The sequence below is a fragment of the Loxodonta africana genome, chromosome 11 (assembly GCF_030014295.1).
Source record: "Loxodonta africana isolate mLoxAfr1 chromosome 11, mLoxAfr1.hap2, whole genome shotgun sequence".
Taxonomy (NCBI): Eukaryota; Metazoa; Chordata; class Mammalia; order Proboscidea; family Elephantidae; genus Loxodonta; species Loxodonta africana.
Window position 1 is genome coordinate 41,516,697 of NC_087352.1, and position 23,690 is coordinate 41,540,386.

Consider the following 23,690-nt stretch of genomic DNA (forward strand, 5'->3'; position numbering starts at 1 on the left):
CACTTTCTTGTATGAATTCAGCTCAGGTGTCTTGGTAGCTGATCATCAAGTGTGTGGTACAGGCTCTGTCCTACAGTCTTAGATGGGCAAGGGTGATTGGTATAGGTACTGGTATCTGGTTGTAGCAGGGGGTCACACTCTGAACAAGGCAGGGGGCTGATAACCATCCCCTGAATGTCTGTGAGGAAAGGCGTCCTTGTTCCCTAGAACATATAGGTGGGTGGGTTCTGCAGACAGACCATGGACACCCAGTGCTTTTGTTTGTAAGGAATGGGAGGTACCAGTTATCCATGGACCTCTGTCATGGGTGGCTGGGTGACCTGTGTGGAGCCAGGTCACCTACCCTGATGTGGATAGGTGAGGACCCTATTTAATAGGCAAAGAGGTGTCAAATATCAAACACCTACCCCTTTACCGCACTGCTGAAACAGTTACAGTCTGCCAGCAAGGGCCTGTTCTCCTGAAATAGCCCCATACAGGTTCATGCAGGGGGGAAAGTATTCAAAGTTCACGGACCATTTATGCCTGGACAGGAGCGACTTCTGTCTTGAGCTCCTGAGGTTATTGGAGTTGGCAAATTATCTTTTCCCCCAATTGTGAATTTATTCCTACTCCAAGGCCAGGAGGATGGCTCTGGGTGCTCAACACAGCCTATCTCCAAACCTAACCAAATCCACTGCCATGGAGTCAATTCTGACTCATAGCAACCATATCTCAGGCTAAGGGAAATCAACAGCCACCGAAACTGGCTTGGGGTTGAGGGTGCAGTAAAATATATGCAAGTACTTGGCTTTTGCCAAAAACTCTGTCATTCTCTGGTTCTGGATGTGTGAGTAGGCTGTGCGGCTGGTTCCTTCTCCCTGAGGAAACTGCGGCTGAACACTACTACCAGCCTGCTGCAGCTGCTCCCGGGAATGGTGCCTGAGGGATCCTGGTGATTCAGGTCCGGTAACTCCTCTCCTTCTGAACCGTCTCTCCCTTCCCCTGCTGCTCAATTCATTTTCTAACTTTGCCTTTGATGTTCAGGGCTCCTAGCTTGTCATACATATAATAGTTTCACTTGATTTTTTAGGTCTTTGTTATTAGAGGGCTCTCAGGAAGCATCAGGCTATTCTGCCATCTTGGTCCTGCCTCCTGGATTTTTGTTTTCTTTATGTTGAAGTGTAATCCATACTGAAGGCTGTGGTCTTGATCTTCATCAGTAAGTGCTTTAAGTCCTCTTCACTTTCAGCAAGCAAGGCAGTGTCATCCGCATATAGCAGGTTGTTAATCAGTCTTCCTCCAATACTGATGACCTGTTTTTCTTCAGAGTCCAGCTTCTTGGATTATTTATTCAGCATACAGATTGAATAAGTATGGTGAAAGGATACAACCCTGACACACACACTTCCTGACTTTAAACCACGTAGTATCCCCTTGTTCTGTTCGAACGACTGGCTCTTGATCTATGTACAGGTTCCTTATGAGCACAATTTAGTGTTCTGGAGCGCCTATCCTTCCCAATGTTATCCATAATTTGTTATGATCCACATAGTCGAATGCCTTACAATAGTCAATAAAACACAGGTAAACATCTTTCTTTAAACATCTTTCTGGTATTCTCTGCTTTCAGCCAGGATTCATATGACATCAGCAATGCTATCCCTTTTTCCATGTCTTCTTTTGAATCTCACTTGAATTTATGGTAGTTACCTGTTAATGTACTACTGCAGCCACTTTTGAATGATCTTCAGTAAAATTTTACTTGCATGTGATATTAATGATATTGTTTGGTAATTTTCACATTCGGTTGGATCACTTTTCTTTGGAATAGGCATAAATATGGATCTCTTCCAGTTGATTGGCCAGGTAACTGTCTTCCAAATTTCTTGGCATAGATGAGTGAGCACTTCCAGCACTGCTTCTGTTTGTTGAAATATCTCAGTTAGTATTCCATCAATTCCTGGGGCCTTGTTTTTCACCAGTGCCTTCAGCACTGCTTGGACCTCTTCCTTCAGTACCATTGGTTCCTGATCATATGCTACCTATTGAAATGGCTGAACATCAACCAATTGTTTTTGGTTTAGCGACTCTGTGTATTCTTTTCATTTTTTTTTTTTTTTTTTGATGCCTCCTGCATCACTTCATATTTTCACTGCAGAATCCTTCAGTATTGTAACCCGAGGTTTGAATTTTTTCTTCAGTTCTTTCAGCTTGAGAAATGCCAAGAGTATTCTTTCCTTTTGGTTTTCTAACTCCAGGTCTTTGCACATTCCATTATAATACTTTACTCTTTCTCAAGTCACCATTTGAAATCTTTCATTCAGCTCTTTTACTTCATCATTTCTTCCTTTTTTTTTTTTTTTTTAAGTCATTCGATGTTCAAGAGCAAGTTTCAGAGTCTCTTCTGTCATCCACTTTGGTGTTTTCTTTCTTTCCTGTCTTTTTAATGACCTCTTGCTTTTTTCATGAATGATGTCCTTGATATCATTTCATAACTTATCTGGTCTTTGGTCCTTGTTTTCAACATGTCAAATATATTCTTGAGATGGTCTCTAAGTTCAAGTGGGACATACTTAAGGTCGTACTTTGGCTCTTGTGGACTTGTTCTAATGATCTTCAACTTCAACTTGAACTTGCATATGAGCAGTTGATCGTTCTGCAGTCAGCCCCTGGCCTTGTTATGACTGAGGATATTGAGCTTTACCATTGTCTGTTTCCACAAATGTAGTTGATTTGATTCCTGTGTATTCCAACCAGCGAAGTCCAAGTGTACAGTTATCATTTATGTTGTTGAGAAAAAGGTATCTGCAATAAAGAAGTCATAGGTCTTGCAAAATTCTATAATGCTATCTCCAACATTGTTTCTATCACCAAGGCTATATTTTCCAACTACCAATCCTTCTTCTCTGTTTCCAACTTTTGCTTTCCAATCAGCAGTAATTATCAGCACATCTTGATTGTATATTTGATCAATTTTAGACTACAGAAGTTGGTAGAAATCTTCTATTTCTTCATCTTTTTAAAGGCCTAGTGGATATTAGGCCTTATAAAAACCACAGTTTTGGTAGTAAAATAAGTTTGACAATATTTGTCACCATAGTGATTTAGTTAATTGGCAAGAACATAATTTCAGCCGTTCTGACAAGGTAATCCTTGAATCAAATTAGGGAAGAGTAATTTGAGAGCCAATGACCTAGCATTTCATTTTTTTTCTCCCACAAGAAGGGGACAATTCACACATGGACACTGAACTATTCTTGGAACATATTACCTACATACACCATATAATTTACGTGAATTTACAACCTCAAGTTCTGTAAAATTAAGTTGAAGGACTTATTTGTATGACTGTGCTATTCTACATGTCTTACAAAAACCTTTTAGTAGAATTTTTTGCTATTTTTTTTTCTTTCAACTTTGAAGCATGCCTTGGAACCAGAACAAACAGGAGTAGATTATTCAAAATTAACAAAGAATAACTATGGCATGACCATCCAGTAGGAAGTAACATTACAAGGAATATAAAATTCTAGGCATTGTATTTTTGGGCAGCGCTGTATTGCTCAGTATATTTGTGTGCAGCCCACTGGACTTTAATATACTACATTTTCTTGGAAATATTCTGTAACTTTTTGACTTGGATGTCAAAAAGCATCCATTAAAACAAGTGTATTGATAGTTTGTATGTGTTTTACAGACCACACATTCCTCACTATTCCTGCCACTGAGAGGTGGGGACTATGTCCTCATTGCTTAAATTTGGGTCAGCTGCTGATTGTTTAGACCAGTAGGATGCAGCAGAAGTGACCCTGGGTGACTTCTGAGGCTCACCAGCAAAGCCCATGCAGCTTCCACCTGGTTCTTATCCTATTTCGTTTAATCCTCAAGACACAAACAAACAAAAAACACCTTCATTATATGAACTTATGTCTTCTATTTCACAAAGAGAAACTGAGCCTTGGGGTTATTAGATAACTAAGATCACTCAGACAGTAAGTAGCAAAGAGGATTCGAATTCATGTTCTTCTGACAGCACAGCTCATTCTATTTCTGAAACATGTAGTTGTTGTTTTAGGTGCCATCAAGTCAGTTCTGACTCATAGTGGCCCTATGTACAACAGAACAAGACACTGGCTGTTCCTGCACCATCATCATAATTGTTATGCTTAAGCCCATTGTTGCAGCCTCTACTTTACCAAGCACGATGTCCTTCTCCAGGGACTGATCCTTCCTAACAACATGTCCAAAGTATGTGAGATGTAGTCTTGCCATCCTTGCTGCTAATGAGCATTCTTGTTGTACTTCTTCCAAGACAGATTTGTTCACTCTTTTGGCAATCCATTCAATATTCTCCAACACCACAAATCAAAGGCATCAATTCTTCTTTGGTCTTCTTTAGTCATCGTCTAGTTTTCATATGCATAGGAGGTGACTGAAAACACCATGGCTTGGGTCAGGCACACCTTAGTCTTCAAGGTGACATCATTGGTTTTCAACATTTTAAAGACTTTTTTGCAGCAGATTTGCCCAATGAAATACATCTTTTGATTTCTTGACCGTTGCTTCCATGGATGTTGACTGTGGATCCAAGTAAAATGGAATCCTTGACAACTGCAATATTTTCCCTGTTTATCATGATGTTGCTTGCCGAACCAGTTTTAAGGATTTTTGTTTCCTTTATGTTGAGGTGTAGTCCATACTGAAGGCTGTGGTCTTTGATCTTCATCGGTAAGTGCTTCAAGACCTCCTCACTTTCAGCAAGCAAGGTTGTGTCATCTGCATAATGCAGGTTGTTAATGAGTCTTCCTCCAATCTTGATGTCCCATTCTTCTTCATACAGTCCAGCTTCTTGGGTTATTTGTTCAACATACAGATTGAATAGGTGTGGTGAAAGGATACACCTTTCCTGACTTTAAACCGTGCAGTATCCCATTGTTCTATTTGAACGACTGACTCTGATCTATGTACAGGTTCCTCGTGAGCACAATTAAGTGTTCCAGTATTCCCATTTTTCACAATCTTGTATCCATAATTTATTATGATCCACACAGTCTAATGCCTTTGCATTAGTAAATGCCTTTGCATAGTAAATAAAACACGGGTAAACATCTTTCTGGTGTTCTCTGCTTTCAGTGAAGATCCATCTGATATCGGCAATGATATCCCTAATTCCACATCCTCTTCTGAACCAGGCTTGAATTTCTCACAGTTCCCTAATTCATATGCTATTGCTGCAGCTGCTTTTGAATGATCTTCAGCAAAATTTTGCTTGCTTGTGATATTAATGATATTGTTTGATAATTTCTGCATTCAATGGGATCACCTCTCTTGAAAAGAGGCATGAATATTGATCTCTTCCAGTTCATTCTATTTCTGAAATATATTTATCCTGAAAATAAATGTTAAGGCATCCAAAACCTAGTAGTGCAGGGGGAAAAAAAAAAAGATGCTTCAGTAGAAAACTGCATTTTGTAAAGGACAACACTACAGCTCATGGGAGCATTTTAAACCCAAAACCTATTGCCATGGAGTCATTTCCAACTCCTAGCGACACTATAGGACAGAGTAGAACTGTACCATATCGTTTCCAAGGCTGAGATCTTTATGGAAGCCAACTGTCACATCTTTTCCTGTGGAGGCATTGAGTGGGTTACAGCCACTGACCTTTTGGTTAGCAGCCAAGCACTTAACCACTGTACCACCAGGGCCTCTCATAGGAGCAATTTATAACCCTATCAATTATAAAGAGCTGATAGTGATACAAAATAATTTTTGTCTCCAAACATGCAAATGCTTTCCCACCCAGTAGAAGTCCAAATGACTTCTCTCCCCCACTGTGAAAAAAATGTAATTTGGCCTCCATTTGTATATTCATTTCCATATTCCTGATCTATAAATATGTCTGTTCTTTGGATTCCTTTTTGAACCAGTTATAACACCTGCCTCGTTGTGATGCACATTTATTTTTATATCCACATGAAAGTCATTTTTTTTTTAAATTGTCTCTTTTAACTGTAAACAAAAAAAGAAAACCAAACCCAATGCCATCAAGTTGATTCCGACTCATAGCAACCTCATAGGGTTTCCGATGCTGTAAATCTTTACAGAAGCAGCTTGTCACGTCTTTCTCCTGTGGAGCAGCTGATAGTTTAGAATCACCAACCTTTTGGTTAGCAATGGATTGCTTTCACCACTTGGCCAGCAGCACTCAGTTAAAAAAAAAAAAAAAAAATATTGTGTTTATTTGTTTATTGATCAAACACACTGATTTTTATATCTTAAATTACACTTCTTTCTGATATTCACCCTGTCTCAAACATGACCATGATGACAACTTGCTTGAGGGTAGATGTGGGTCAGGAGCAGAAAAATACCAATATAGTTTCCCACCTACTTTGTGACCCTGAAAACAAGTGAAACATTCATGAAACTAACTGCTAAATTTTGCCATTTATAACCTTTACACTCTGAATATTAATATGTGTGTAATCTCAAAAGGTCAGCTGTTTCATTCCATCACATCTTGACCAGGTTGCTTTCTTGTGGACCCAAGTAATTATTTGTAGCTTTAAAATTAGTAGCAATAGTAATCCAAGTATCTTGAACTTTACTAATCCTAATTTTTATAAACAAAAAAACAGTAAAGCATATCATTGCAGACTTATGTTACCATAAGTGTGCAATTTCCACGCTTATAATGAAAAGTGCGTAACAAAGACCTTTCATATTTAGTCTTTATGAAAAGGCTTGGATTTTAATCATCTAAAGCTGTTTTTACTGGATATGAGTTTTAAAATTTAGCACACCAATTAAGACCTTTTTCTTCACTTGTCCCTGTGATTTCAAGTTAGAAGAATCAACAACACTTATGTTATCTACTTCAATTATTCTAAAACAAAGGCTAGAAATTATTTATAAAATTAATTTGAAAAAGGTTAGCGTGAGAAACTAGAAATAGTGGTATAAACCAGTTGCCATTGAGTGGACTCTACCTCATAGGAACTCCATGTGTGTCAGAGTAGAACTGTGCACCACAGGGTTTTCAGTGGCTCATTTTTCAGAAGTAGATCACTAGCCTTTTATTCAGAAGCACCTCTGGGTGGACTCAAACCTGCAACATTTTGATTAGCAGTTGAATGCATTAACCATTTGCACCACCCAAAACTCGCAATTAGTGGTATAAAGCTGGCTAAATTAGTCTTGCGTACCTCATTAGGTTTACTTGAAAGGTTGATATCATTGAGCTCAACTAGTCTTACTCCTATAAGACTGAAGACAAGACAGTTAAGATATATGAAGGAGAACAGGATATCAAGATTGGAGGAAGACTCATTAACAACAACAACAAAAAATTTTTTTTTTTATACGCAGATGACACAACCTTGCTTGCTGAAAGTGAAGAGGACATGAAGCACTTACTGATGAAGATCAAAGACCACAGCCTTTGGTATGGATTGCACCTCAACATGAAGAAAACAAAAATCCTCACAACTGGACCAATAAGCAACATCATGATAAATGGAGAAAAGAAATAGGTTGTCGAGGATTTCATTTTACTTGGATCCACAATTAACACCCATGGAAGAAGCAAACAAGAAATCAAAAGATGCACTGCATTGGGCAAATTGGCTGCAAGAGATCTCTTTAAAGTGTTAAAAAAGCAAAGATGTCACCTTGAAGACTAAGATACACCTGGCCCAAGCCAGGGTGTTTTGAATTGCCTCATATGCATGTGAAAGCTGGACAATGAATAAAAAAGACCAAAGAAGAGTGGATGTCTTTGTGTTGTGGTGCTGGCAAAGAATATTGAGTATTTCATGGACTGCCAAAATAACAAACAAATCCATTTTGGAGGAGTACAACCAGAATGCTCCTTAGAAGCAAGGAGGGCAAGACTACGTCTCACATACTTTGGACACGCTGTCAGGAAGGATCAGTTCCTGGAGAAGTACGTCATGCTTGGTAAAGTAGAGGGTCAGGGAAAAAGAGGAAGACCCTCAATGAGATGGACTGACATGTGGCTGCAACAATGGGCTCAAGCATAGCAACAATTGTGAGGATGGTACAGGACCAAGCAGTGTTTTGTTCTGTTGTGTATAGGGTTGTTATGAGTTGGAACCAACTTGACGACATCTAACAAGAACAACAAATGTATTAGCAGAAATAAATGCTTAAGCTGGAATTAATCTTACATATTTACACATATAGAGTTTTTATTCTCATCAATATTCCTTATTATTTATTTAAATGAAACATCACACAGCCATAAAAGAAGATAAAAAGAAAATAATTTTCAGGGTTAAAATGTCACTTTCTGCCTACAAACCCTACTCCCTTATTATGTCCTTTTAATTGATTCTACTTCAATCTAATAAAGTTAAAAAGAATAGATTGATAACTAATCCAACAGAGAATCTACACATGCAGACAACCCATGTAGATAAAGCTGCAATGCTACGAAGATATTCCTTAAACTGGAGAAAACAGTGAGTAAGGATGTTAGGAGGTTGACCTCTGCAGCTGGAAGATGACTAAAAAAAAGTTAGTTATATTTTGTTTTAAAAGTATTCTGTTGAATGAAAGCCAGATATCTTGGGGGTATACTGAAATTAAGGGGCCCTAGTGGCATTTAGTGGCACAGTTCAAATCTACCAGGCGTTCCTTGGAAACCATATGGGGTAGTTCTACTCTATCCTAAGGAATCCCTGGTGGTGCAGTGGTTAACTGTTACAGCTGCTAGCCAAAATGTTGGCAGTTCAAATTCACGAGGTGCTCCTTCGAAACTCTGTGGGGCAGTTCTACTTTGTCCTATAGGGTTGCTATGACTCAGAATTGACTCCATGGCCATGGGTTTATTTTTGGTTTGGTGTCACAGTGGTTAAGTGCTTGGCTGCTAAGGGAAAGGTCAACAGTTGGAACTCACCAGACTCAGTATTTGAAAGAACACCACAGATTAAAGTAAGCACAGGGTTTTATTGCTAAATTCTCTACAGATATTAAAAAGGTAACTTCCCTCTGGTACATTATCCTGAGACCAGTGTATTTTTAGTGATCTCATATTAATGACAGGTTACATCCTCAGATCTCTAGAAAACATGAGTGCCTCAATATCATTATTTTACATACCTTGAGATTGATTATGGGTTTTATTTATAAGCATTCAGATTTCATTAGTTAATTAGGTACTCTATGTAATGAGCCATTTATGTTGGTAAAAGAAGGTATTTGCAATGAAGAAGTCATTGGTCTTGCAAAATTCTATCATTCGATCTCCAGCATTGTTTCTATCACAAGGCCATATTTTCCAACTACCGGTCCTTCTTCCTTGTTTCCAACTTTCCCATTCCAGTCACCAGTAATTATCAATGCATCCTGATTGCATGTTCCATCAATTTCAGACTGCAGCAGCTGGTAAAAAATCTTCTATTTCTTCATCTTTGGCCTTAGTGGTTGGTGCATAAATTTGAATAATAGTCTTATTAACCAGTCTTCTTTGTAGAAACAAGGATGATGAGACTGCCTCCTACATACTTTGGAAGTGTTGTCAGAAAGGATCAGTCCCTGTAGAAGGACATCATGCTTGGCAGAGTACAGGGTCAGCGGAAATGAGGAAGACTCTTAACTAGGTGGACTGACACGGTGGGTACAACAAAGAGCTCAAGCATAACAACGATTTACAGACAGAGCAGGACCGGACTGTTTCATTCTGTTATGCCTAGGGTTGCTATGAGTCAGAACTGATTCAAGGGCACCTAATAACAACAACACATAAGGAGCACTAATTGTGCAATGATTAAGCACTTGGCTGCTAACGAAAGGTCACCAGTTCAAACTCACCAGTGGCCCCTCAGGGAAAAAAGACCTGACCATCTGCTACCCTAAAGATTACAGCCTAGGAAACCATACGGAACAGTTCTACTCTGTCCTATAGGGTCGTTATGAGTCAGAATCGACTCCATGGCACACAACAACATATATATTTTAAGATAAAATTACCCCTTTTTATCTCTGAACCCCTATAAAGAGCTCCGTGATTCAAGAAAAGAAGAAAAAATCACGTGGAGCTGGATTCTAATAGTCTTTGAGAAATATTCTGTCTAGCCTTGCGTATCCTTTAAATAAGTATATTTATATTAAAATATTCTAAAAGTTACCCCCTCAAAGAACAACACCTGTATGCCCTTTCTACAATGAAACACACCTTGAAAAATACTGTTTTCTGTAAATGGCTAAATGCAGTGCATTATTTATCTTGAAGAGAAAGAAATCTTCAACAGAGTAATTCCCTGTATCCCTGAATTTCTAAGAGCAGAATTCCAGCAAAAGGTACACAAAGGTTTTTTTTGTTTGTTTGTTTGTTTGTTTTGAAGGGTGGCGATCTGATAAATCAGAAGTAATGCTACTGTTGGCCATCAGGATGATATAATCAAGATAACTACAAATAATTCACCTTCACAATAACTGTATCATTAGAATGCTGTTTGGATGCTTAAATACCCTTTCCTTTTCTCCAACAGAATGATTTCAGAGCCTCTTACCTGCACATACATCACTTTTCCCTCGTTAGAACTTTTCACATGCATCAAACTCTGAAGCCTTTCTGAAGCCTCTCCCAATCCCTTTGATCAGGAGAATCAGACCCAAACCTATCAGAAACCACCTGTTCATTCCCCATAGGAGCTATAAGCAAAGCAACATTTCATGGGGTCAGTTATAATCTCCTAAAATGCTACATCCATCATATTGAAAAGGGTACGTTAAGCCTTGTAGTTCTCTTTCTCTAAAATTAGACATTTTATTTCATCCAGTAAGTTATCACATCAATCAAGAGTTGAAGTAAAGTTCTTGAGTAACGTACTGTCTGAGGAAGGATTTTCTAGGGATACTTATCACTTTCTCAACACCACATTAACCCAAAAAACCACATTAAGAACTGTTATATAATGTCCTGAATGCATGGGGATAATTCACTATTGAAGGTAAATGCTCAAAATAATTAATGGCCAGGAGTTGTTTTCTGATTGTTTTTACCAATGACTTCAGTGATAAAAATAATTTCTAAACAACTTCTGAAATCAAATTAAGGGTCACTGAGGTTGCAGGAAAAAAGAAGGAGTTCCTAGATGGGAGAAGCACTTAGCACAGATTGGGACAAACCCAGGGACTACTGTGTCCTCAGTTACTCCATTATAGCCTGGCAGTGCAATGGTTCATTTGTATGGAATGTATTGTAGGAGGCTGTTTTAAAAGACCCGAATGATAGATATTTCCATCCTGTTGTTTTTACAATAAATGGCTTACGGTAATAATGGAAATTTCAGTTCTTGACTCAAAAACTTCTGGTAAAATGAGCCATCACAAGCTTTTAAAACCAATTGTTTATTCCTCATGGATTTCTTTTCCCTCCAAATTCATTTTATTAAATGTCTGATCAGCTTTAAAATGTTAGAAATAGTGTTTTTCAAACATGTGTGAGGAATATGCATTTTTTGTAATGAAGCTATGCTCATGTTCAATATTTTGGTTTTCTTTATAAAGACAAATCCTCAAAACTGAACCAATAATAATCATGATAAACGGAGAAAATATTAAAGTTGTCAAGGATTTCAATTACTTGGATCCACAGTCAATGCCCATGGGAGCAACGGTCAAGAAATCAAATGCTATATTGACTATGCAAAGAAGAAACTCCATTTCTACTGTAACATTTAAACTTTTTTAGAATACAAAATCATTAACTCATTGGTACACAGCTCTTAGTTAATTACCAAATAATAAACATCAAATAGTAATAACAGCTAGCACCCACATTGCTAGAAAATTCTCTTTAAGAGTGCCAATATTTTACACAATATTTGATTCAGGTTAATTTTGTGGTAAATTTGCACAGGAGAACATTAATATGTAAATATTTGGAAGTATAAAAGTAATACTTTTCTTTAGAAGGTTAATGTTAGTCTTTTGGTCGTGAAAAGGGAAAGCACATGAACTATTTAGTATTAAATGAATAAAAGAACTATGCATAAAACAAGAGTTTTATTTAGCAATAAAATGATTGATTTTTCATAAAGTGTTAGAGACAGTAATTGCTATTGGTCCAGTAGAAAAAGAAATTACTTTGTCCTATGATTTTCTGAAAACACTTCTTAGAAGACAATGTATTTTCGCTTAGCAATAAAAGACAAAAATTTGAATGCATGTGAATATTCTTAGCTAAATATGAAATCCAAATATCAACAACCATTGAAACTTGACAAATATATCTCACAAAAAAGGGATCATGTCCATTGAGTAAGATGATAAGTTATAAACAAACATCATTCAGCAGCGATAGGAGTACACATTCTGGGGTGGACAAAAAACTTTGCATTTGGTTTATTCTATTTTTCAAAATAATATGTTCTTGTTAGGTGCCATCAATTGGTTCTGACAACAGAAGAAAGCACAACCTGGCCCTGCATCACCCCCACAGTCATTGACATTTTTGAGCCCATTGTTGCAGCCACTCCGTCATACCATCTCATTAAAGATCTTCCTCTTTTTCGCTGACCCTCTACTTTGCCAAGCGTGATGTCCTTCTTCAGGGACTGGTCCCTGTTCATTAGATGTCCAAAGTATGTGTGAAATAAACTCTCACCTCTCTCAATTTTACAGAATATTCGGGCTGTATTTCTACCAAGGCAGATTTGTTTATTCTTCTGGAAGTTCATGAGATATTCAATATTCTTCACCAGCACCATAGTTAAATTGCACCAATTCTACTTAGGTCTTTCTTATTCATTGTCCAGCTTTCACATGCATATGAGGCCACTGAAAATACAATGGCTTGGGACAGGCACACCTTAGTCCTCAAAAGGACGACATCTTTGCCTTTAAATACTTTAAAGAGATCTTTTGCATCAGGTTTGCCCAATGTAATAGGTCATTTGATTTCTTGACTGTTACTTCCATGGGCATTGATTATGGATCCAAGTAAAATGAAATCCTTGACAACTTCAACATTTTCTGCATTTATCATGATGTTGTTTATTGGTCCAGTTGTGAGGATTTTGGTTTTCTTTATATTGAGGTACAATTCATACTGAGGGCTGTAGTCTTTGATCTTCATCAGTAAGTGTTTCAAGTCCTCTTCACTTTCAGCAAGTAAGATTGTGTCATCTGCACAAAGCAGGTTGTTAATGAGTCTTCCTCCAACCCTGATGCTGTGTTCTTCTTCATACAGTCCAATTTCCTAGATTATTTCAACATCAGAGAGATTGAATAAATATGGTGAAAAGATATAACCCTGATGTACACCTTTCCTGGTTTTAAACCTTGCAGTATCTCCTTGTAATGTTTGAACATCTGCCTCTTGGTCTACGTACAGGTTCTGCATGAGCACAATTACGTGTTCTGGAATTCCATTCTCTGCAATGTTATCCATAATTTGTCATGATCCACACAGTCTAATGCTTTTGCATAGTCAATAAATGTAAACATCTTTCTGGTATTCTCTGCTTTCAGCCAAGACCCATCTGACATCAGAAATGATATCCCTAAATCCATATCCTCTCCGGAGTCCAATTTGAGTTTCTGATACTTCCCTGTGGATGTACTGCTGCAACTGTTTTTGAATTATCTTCATCAAAATTTTCCTTGCATGTGATTTTAATGCTATTGTTTAATAATTTCCGCATTCTCTTGGATCACATTTCTTTAGAATGGGCACAAATACGGATCTCTTCCAGTCAGCAGGCCAGCTGTCTTCCAAATTTCTTGGCATAGATGAGTGAGCACCTATAGCTCTGCAGCCCTTTGTTGAAACTTCTCAATTGGAATTCTGTCAATTCCTGGAGCTTTGTTTTTTGTCAGTGCCTTCAGTGCAACTTTAACTTCTTCTTTCAATACCATCAGTTCTTGATCATATGCTACCTACTGAAATGGTTGAACTTTGACCATTTCTTTTTGGTACAGTGATTCTGTGTGTTCCTTCCGTCTTTTTTTGATGCTTCCTGAGTCATTCAATATTTTGCCATAGAATCTTTCAAAATTGCAACTCAAGCCTTGAGAATTTTCTTCAGTTCTTTCAACTCGAGAAATGCAGAGTATGTTTTTCCTTTTGGTTTTCTAGCTCCAGGTCTTAGTATATTTCATTATGATACTTTACTTTGTCTTCTCGAGCTGCCATTTGAAATTTTTCATTCAGCTCTTTTACTTCACCTCTTCTTCCATTCTCATTAGCTAGTCTATTTCAAGAACCAATTTCAAAGTCACTTCTGACATCCATTATTTCCTGTCTTTGTAATGATCTTTTGTTTTCTTCATGTATAATGTCCTTGATGTCATCCCACAACTCCTCTGGTCTTCAGTCATTAGTGTTCAACACTTTGAATCTTTTCTTGGGATGGTCTCCAAGTTTAGGGGTGATATACTCAAGGTCGTACTTTGGCTCCCATGGACTTGTTTTGATTTTCTTCAGCTTCAACTTGCACTTGAATCTGAGAAATTAATGGTTTATTCCCCAGCCAATTCCTAACCTTGTTCTGACTGATAATATTAGCTTCTCCATCATCTCTTTCCACAGATTCCTGTGTATTCCACCTGGTGAAGTCCATGTGTATAGTCACTGTTTATGTTGTTGAAAAAAAGGTATTTCCAATGAATAGGTAGTTGATTTTACAAAATTCTATCATTTGATCTCCAGCGTTGTTTCTAATATGCAAAGGCAAAATTGATGATCCTCTTTTTCCTAAAAATACTTTATTCATTATATAAAGTGTTATAAGAAATGAATTTCTAAAGTTCTGTGGTGTAACATTATCCATTCATTTATGGTTATGAAATACACACCAAAATTCCAGATAAATTTCAGCCTTAAGATTTCTCAGACTATTCTCCAGCTAGGAGCTTGGTCCATTTATTTGGTGAAACAGGTCTCCTGGCCTGGCAACATTTGGCATTCTGCTTCTGCAGTTTTCTCTCTGGATCTCTTGAATCATGTAACATGCATTTATATGTGTCTTCTTTTGCTTACCGTTATGTTTGTGAAACACATTCATGACTTTGAGTGGAGTAGCAGTATATGTATTTCCATTACTGCACAGAATTCCACTGAGCGAATATATTGCAATTTATGCATTTTGCTATTGTTGGGCATTTGTTTCCAATTATTTTTTGTTGTTAATGTGAATAGGGCTACCATTAAGAATATATGGTACACACGTGTACAATGCTACTGGAAACATACCCAGGAATGGAATTGCTGGTAATATGGTAGGCCAGTGATCTATGTTAACGGATAATACCAAATCATTTTCTAAAATGATTATAACAATTTATATTGCAACAATTAGGTAGAGCTGTTTCAGGCATTCAACTTGCTTTACAACACTTGGTATCTTAGGCTTTAATTTTAGCGATTTTGAACACTGGTGTCTAATCAGAGTTTTAATTTACATTCCCCCAGAGTACTAATGAGATTGAGCACCTTTTCACATGGTTAATGGGCATTTGAGCATCTCCTTTTGGGAAGTCATTTTCAAGTATTGTGCCTACTCTGGGGTGGGTGGAGGTTGATATTTGTCTTTTTCCTATTTTTTTGTAGATACTATTTATGTTCATGGTCTATCATACGTATTGCAAAAATAAATTCTTCTCTGCTTTGTATTTTCACTCCTCACTTTGTAGACCCCAAGTTTTTGTCTTTAATGTACTATAATTCTTCAGTGATTTCCTTTATAATTAGGTTGATGTTTCCCCCAAAGATATATATATACACACACAAAGATATATATATACACACACACATACATACATGTATATGTATGTATGTGTGTATGTGTGTGTGTGTATATATATATATATATATATATACACACATATGCGTGTATGTATATGTATACGCATTTGAAATACCCTGGATTTTTTTATATTGACCTTTCCTTTCTGCCTCCACATTTCAGGGAATTCTCATGGTTTATTGTGTGCGTGTGGGTGGTTGCAAATAGTGGCCTTTAATATTGAGAAAGAACATGCAGACTGACAGGATAGGACTGAATTTCAGAGGGTGGTGCTGAGTCAGCCACTCACAGGGCCCTAAAACCTGATTTAGTAACATAATAAATCAATATATTTACATTTAGGTTTTCCCTGGAAACCCAGGGCAGTCTGGGGCCATCTGTCTTTCCTTCCTCTTTTCCTATGCCTTCTCACCTTTTTTCACTTTCTCAATTCTTTCATACCTTCTCCTTGTCTCTCCTTCCCTCTCTATTCTACCTCTTTTTCTTCTTTCCCTGTTACCTGCTACCCCTCCCTTTATTTCTTCTCTATTTTCTCCTCATTTTCCCTACCATATACTCGTTTACTCCTCTAAGCCCCATTAGCTATTTCCCCCCTGCCCAGCCCCTCAGCCCTGCCTTCCACAAGCTCAGCACCCAGCCTCAGGGTAGAGGGAGCAGGAGTCCTCAGCACTTGGAGCACTTGTTGGTGTCTTTCTTGCCACAGGTTTTCTGGTCAGTGCTGGTGGGCTTGTTGTTGTTTCCCAGTCTCTAGACTCCTGACTTGAGCAAGATGTCCCAGGCCAGGGAACTGAAGGCCTCATGCTCATTCATACTGGATTTCACACTTGTCTCAAAAGATCTGATTACACACTACCAAGCCAACTTACCAGCCTTCTCCTTCTGCACCTTCCTCCTGGCCTCCATGTCACACTTCTTCCCAGCAAGAGGTGTTCCATTCAAGTTGAAGCATTCTCTTTGATGCTCTTCATTCAGTTCTGTATATTCTGGAAGGATTTTTCATCTGTGTTATGATATACTACGGTAATGCCCGTGGCCCCATGATCAGGTAAGAGGTGGTAATTATTATCTTGAATTGCTCTTAGCCAACTCTGTTCCAAACTTGCAGTTTGATCTTCTTCACTGTATGTCCCCAGTGCAAATCTTGAAGTCAATTCTGACGGTGGAGAAGTAAATATTGTTGAAATTATCTTCTGCAAAGAGAATGATCAGACAAGTCTTGCCCACCCCTGAGTCCCAATCAGCAGGAACATGAAGAGGTGGTAGTAGGCTTTGGCCAAGGCAGACACTCCGTATGTTTTTTTTTTTGTTGTTGTTGTTTTATTTCTTGGATTTATGCTTTCTCTTTATAGTTTCTCCAGCTCTGATTCTGAGTGAAGTAGCAGACAGGTTTGCTAATTAGTCACCCTGGCAGAAAGCTTAATAAACAACAACATTCACTGAAATAAATATATTAGCACTTATTGGGCATCTATTGATCTAGTATATGGTAAGTAATATGGATAAATGATGAAGGCATAGTTTTATTTTAAGACATTTCTTCATAATAAGCTACTTATGGAGAAACATATGTAAAGGAGTAAAATAAATACAATGATAAGAAATGCAATATAGCTATCTATATACGTGTGGGACTTCAGAAGAAAATCACTTAGCCAAGCTTCGTTGAGGATGTCATATTAGAAAAGAACTTCTGGAAAACAAGATTGCTCCTGGTTTTAGACTTGTTGGTTCTTCTTGATATTAGGCTTCAAGTTGAAGAACACAAGGGGGAAACAGGTGGACAGTTGACTTGAGTTGTCACTTATAAAGCCAGGTACAGAAAACCTAAGCCCTGAACCATGAACTACTGGGCTTAGTTGTTTTCATTTCTAGTAAGTAGAAGTGCATTTTCAACAAATACAATTAGCCTAACTGTATGAAGAACCAATAGGAGTTACATTACAGTAGGAATTACTTATAAACAACCATTTATTTATTTAATAGAGTCACTAGACTGACGTAATTAGACAAATCTTTGGAAATCCTATCGTTTGACTTTCCCTGAAACATTTGCCCATTATGCATATGATTATTGTCTGTGTTGTGAATTAAGTGGTAGCGTAATGGAGTTTCACTGATATTTAACCTATAATAGAACAAAAGATGAGAGAGGAAGAAGGAGAGGAACGTCCTATTAGAACTCCTATTAGAGTTGAAGCTATGATTTGGGGAACATAACTAATGATAATGACCCATTATATCCCAAAAGTAAGAGCTACCAATCAGTAACCTATTTACTCATAAAGATTCTTTTTGGAGTACTTAGTTAGAAATATTCCCCACTCTTAGTAAAATCACCCAAAACACAAATCTTCTTCTATTAGGGTGCTTATTACTCCAGCTTTTTCATCAGTTTGCTTTTATCCAGAGTAACTCTTAAATGACTATAAACTCTGAAGAAATCATAAAATTTTAAATAACAATGATGTATTTGAATGCATTTAGCTTTCTTACAAGCAGAGTTAAATATTATAATATTTCGATTTTCAGTTGTAAGGAACACAATAAGCATTCGAAACCTATCACAGTGATGAAGGCAAAAGTCTGAAAGATGTTCTTTCAGAAGGATAGAAACTGCTAGAAATAGGGTTGTGAACTTCTCTACTTTAGAAACAAAAATTGGATTTGAAAAGACATCAAAACATATATGAACACACTAGGGGTTGATTGTGTTCTCTACAATCTTCAGAAATACATCAAAGAAAATCTAACAAGCAACTTCAAAAGCCTGTTAGTCTCACTGCAAGCTGCAGTTCATGGAGAAAGAGCCTGTTAAAGGCCTTATTTAGGAAAATGACAATATCTGCAGAGAACACGAGGATGTTGACCTACAAACAATTTCTTGAAAAATATCACAAAAAGATAATACAAATTTCACTTAGAAATTGAAATAACAGCAAAGTATACAGGTATAAAAGAGAAACTGGGAATATAAACAGTGAAAATGGAGAACTAGTTCACAGAAATTGTGTTCATAAAATATATAAAAGAAGAGAAGTTTAATATATATGTTAACAAAGAAAAAAATAACTACAAATATTTAACTTGAACTTTCTGAAATGGAAATAAGATAAAAAATAAGTCCATATTCGGCTATTTTAAATATATATGTGTGTGTATATATATATAAAATTTTTTTTATACACACACATGTATAAAATTTGTGTATATATATATAATATATATACACTCAAACTCATTTGTCTTCTCTCTGATTTATAAAAGAAAAACCTATAAGCATCCCAAGATTTAGAGGAAGCTAGAATCTAGGTCCTTTGTTATTTTTTTCTTTTCACATTTTTAAAAATGAAAACAGTTATAAAGTATTTCTATATTAAACACACTGTCCAAGGTGACATTGATAGCCAGGGACTTGAATTGCTACAATGGCCTCCGTATGAGAATGTGCATTTAGTGGGCATAGTATGTGGAATTCTGGCCCAAGTCTCAATCACAGTGGGGTCCCAAGGTGCACACACCCATCAAGTGGATATTTTTCTGGTATACGAATAAATACTTACAATGGTTTCACTTGGAAAATCTGGAGAATCCCTATACTTTTTCCTTGGACTGAGAACTCTCACTTAAGTGTTACCACAGTAGAGAAGGTCAAGTAGAATAAAAAAATGGTAACACGCTCTAGGTAGAGGAATTAGTGCCACACTTAAAAACGTAAAGGATGCAGGAAGCAGGTGTTGGTAGTACTCCTGCAAACTTCACCAGTTACGGCTGCTTCATCTGATGTGATATTTTTCTCAGAGTTATGCTGCCTCAGGTATATGACTAAGAGACAAACAGAATATTGGAGGAACTGTTCACAGATTGGACTATAGAGATTATTACATGAAGCAATGGATCCAAGTGACACAGGTTGGACTATGAAATATACTATGGTATATCTTTTTTTTTTACATCACCTAGATATCCTCTTTCAGGACCAAGTCCCTCATTCCTAAGCTTCCAAGACTGATATCTTCATATGGTGGCCACATTTGTGGGTTCAGATCCCATCTTAAGACTACTTGGTATGAGATCTAAATAACTACAGTGATACATTCATCAATTAAACAACAATCATGTTACAATGTTGATTCTCCCCAAATAAATTAAACGCCATCTAAATCATACCCCAGAATGCTTTTGTTTTGTAGAAATCTACAAGCCATTTCTAAAATTTATATGGAAAAGCAAAGGACCTAGAATAACCAAAACAACTTCAAAAAAGAAGAAAAAGTTGGAAGAATTGCACTATATGTTTTCAACACTATGTTAAAGCTGATTAATATATTGATAAAGCTACATTAATCAAGTAAGTGTGGTATTGGAGTAAAGACATATAGAAATAAAGGGAACATGATAGAGAGTCCAGAAATAGAACCAGCCATAGATGGGCACTTTAACTTTGACAATTTAAAAAATGCAATTCAAGGAGAAAAGGCTAATCTTTTCTATAAATAGTGCTGAAACAACTGGATAGCCATATACTATAAATGAATGAGTAAATAAACAACCTCAAACCCTACCTGACACCATATACAGAAAGTAACTCAAAACTGATCACATACATAAATATAACAACTAAATGTATAGCAAAAATTACAAAACCGCCAAAAATAAAATATATTCTTCTCCAAAGACTGATCCCTCCTGGTGGATAATATGCCCAAAGTACTTGAGATGAAGTCTTGATATCCTCGCTTCTAAGGAGCTTTCTGCCTGTACTTCTTCCAAGACGAATTTGTTTCTTCTTCTGGAAATTCATGGAATTTTCAATATTCTTCACCAACACCACAATTCCAAGGCATCAATTCCTCTTCAGTCTTCCTCATTCATTGTCCAGTGTCATGCATTGAGTTATGTCCTCCAAAAATGTGTGTATCAACTTGGTTAGGCCATGATTTCCAGTATTGTATGGTTGTCCTCCATTTTGTGATTGTAATTTTATGCTGAGAGGATTAGGGTAGGATTGTAACACCACCCTCACTCAAGTCACCTCCCTAATCCAGGGGAAGACTGAGGACAAGGACCTTCCTCCAGAGCCAACAGAGAGAGAAAGCTTTTCCTTGGAGCCAACACCCTGAATTTGGACTTGTAACCTACTGGACTGTGAGCAAATAAATTTCTCTTTGTTAAAGCCATCCATTTGTGGTATTTCTGCTGTGGCAACACTAGATGACTAAGACATCCAGCTTTGACATGCATATGAGGTATTTGAAAATACCATGGCTTGGGTCAGGGTGTACCTTAGTCCTCGAGGTGACATCTTTTTTTTTTTTTAACAATTTAAAGAGATCTTTTGCAGCAGATTTGCCCGATGTAAATAGGCCATTTGATTTCTTGACTGCTGCTTCCATTGGTGCTGATTGTGGATCCAAGTTAAATGAAATCCTTGACGACTTCAATCTTTTCTCAATTTATCATGATGTTGTTTATCGGTCCAGTTGTGAGGATTTTGGTTTTCTTTATGTTGAGGTGTAATTCATGGTGAACACTGTAGTCTTTGATCTTCACCAGTAAGTGCTTCAAGTCTTCTTCACTTTCAGCAAGCAAGGTTGTGTTATCTGCATATCACAGGTTGTTAATGAGTTCTTCAATCTTGATGCCGCATTCTTCTTCATGTAGTTCAGCTCCTCGGATTATTCGCTCAGCAAAGAGACTGAATAAGTATTGTGAAAGAATACAACCCTGGCACATATCTTTCTTGATTTTAAGCCATGTAGTTATCCCCTTGTTCTGTTCGAATGACTGCCTCTTAGTCTGTGTACAGGTTCCACATAAGCACAACTAAATGTTCTGGAATTTCCATTCTTTGCAATGTTATCCATAATTTTTATGATACACACAGTCAGTCGAATACCTTTGCATAGTAAATTAAAAATGTAAACACCCTCTGGTATTCTCTCTGCTTTCAGCCAATATCCATCTGACATCAGCAATGATATCCCTCTTTCCACATCTTCTTCTGAATTCAGCTTGAACTACTGCAACCATTTTTGAAATATCTTCTGCAAAATTTTACTTGCATATGTTATTAATGATATTGTTCAATAATTTCCACATTACATTGCACAACTTTTTTTTTTGGAATGGGCACGAATATGAATCGCTTCAAGTTAGTTGATCAGATAGCTGTGTTCCAAATTTCTTAATATGAATGAATGAATGCTTCCAGCATTACATTTGTTTATTGAAATATCTCAGTTGGTGTTCTGTCAATTCCTGGAGCCTTATTTTTTTCCAAAGCCTTTAGTGCAGCTTGAACTTATTTCCTCAGTACTATCAGTTCTCGATCATATGAAACCTCCTGAAATGACTGAACTTCAACCACTTTTTTTGGTACAGTGACTCCTTTCATCTTCTTTTGATACTTCCTGCATCGTTCAATATTTTGTCCTTCAATATTGCATTTCGAGTCTTGAAGTTTTCTTCAGTTCTTTCACCTTGAGAAATGCTGAGGATGTTCTTCCTTTTTGTTTTTCTAACTCTCACAGGTCTTTGGACATTTCAGTATAATACTTTGTCTTTTCGAGCTGCCCCTTGAAATCTTCTGTTTAGTTCTTTTACTTCATCATTTTTTCCATTCTCTTTAACTATTTGATGTTCAAGAGCAAGTTTTAGAGTCTCTTCTGACATCTGTTTTGGTATTTTCTTTCTTTCCTGTCTTTTCAGTGATCTTTTCCTTTCTTCATGTATGATATCCTTGATGTCATTCCACAACCTACATGGTCTTTGTCCATTAGTGTTCAATGCATCAAATCTATTCTCAAGGTGGTCTCTAAATTCAGGTGGGATGTATTCAAGGTCATACTTTGGCTCTCATAGACTTTTTAAAATTTTCCTCACCTTCAGTTTGATCCTGCCTATGACCAATTGATGATCTGTTCTACAGCTGTCACCTAGTCTTGCTCTGACTGACAATATTGAGCTCCTCCATTATCTCTTTCCACAAAGGACTAATTGAAGAGGAATGACATCACATTCATTGCCAAATAGAATATTTCAAGATCTATCCTGAAGTACAACACTGTCAGTGATAAGATAATATCCATGTACCTACAAGGATGACCAGTTAATATGACTATTATTCAAATTTACACACCAACCTCTAACCCCAAAGATGAAGAAATTGAAGATTTCTATCAATTACTGTATTCTGAAATTGGTCAAACATGCAATCAAGATGCATCGATAATTACTGGTGATTGGAATGCAAAAGTTGGAAACCAAGAAAAAGGATCAGTAATTGGAAAATATGGTCTTGGTGATAGATTGCATGATAGGATTTTGTGAGATCAAGGAGATGGTCCGTGTATCCAACAAAAACTTGTATCAAAAATACATAAAGACTCCTACAAATCGGTACTAAAAAGACATAAAACCCAAAAGAAGAATGGGCAAGCAGCTTAAATAGGCAATTTCAGTAAAAAGACATCTAAATGGCCCAATGTCATTAGTAAATCAGAAAGTAAAAATTAAAATCACAGAACAGACTGACAATACTAAGTTGTGGAAAGTTTGTGGTGTGAAGAAACTAGCTACAATGCTTGTTTAAGTATATATTATTTAATTAATTTGAAATAATATTGGCAATTTGAAGATATGTATACCATATGGTTCAGCAATTCTATCCCTAGGTATATAATACATAGACATGTGTGCACAAACACAACGAGACATATACAAGCTTGCATATAGCAACTTTATTCACAGCAATGAAGAAATATAAAAAAGCCTAAATGTCTATCACTGTATAATGAATTGGAGCCCTGGTGGCACAGCAGTTAACCTAAAGGTCGGCAGTTCAAATCCACCTGTCACTCATTGGAAACCATATGGGGCAGCTCTACTCTGTCCTATAGGATTGCTGTGAGCCAGAATTAACTTGACAGC

The 23,690-nt window shown here is 37.0% G+C and overlaps 1 pseudogene; it reads right to left on the minus strand.

Moving 5' to 3' along the window:
- Positions 1 to 15,532: 15,532 nt before the first annotated feature.
- Positions 15,533 to 23,690, minus strand: part of LOC100659894 (ras-related protein Rab-13-like) — a 44,415-nt pseudogene continuing 36,257 nt past the window's right edge.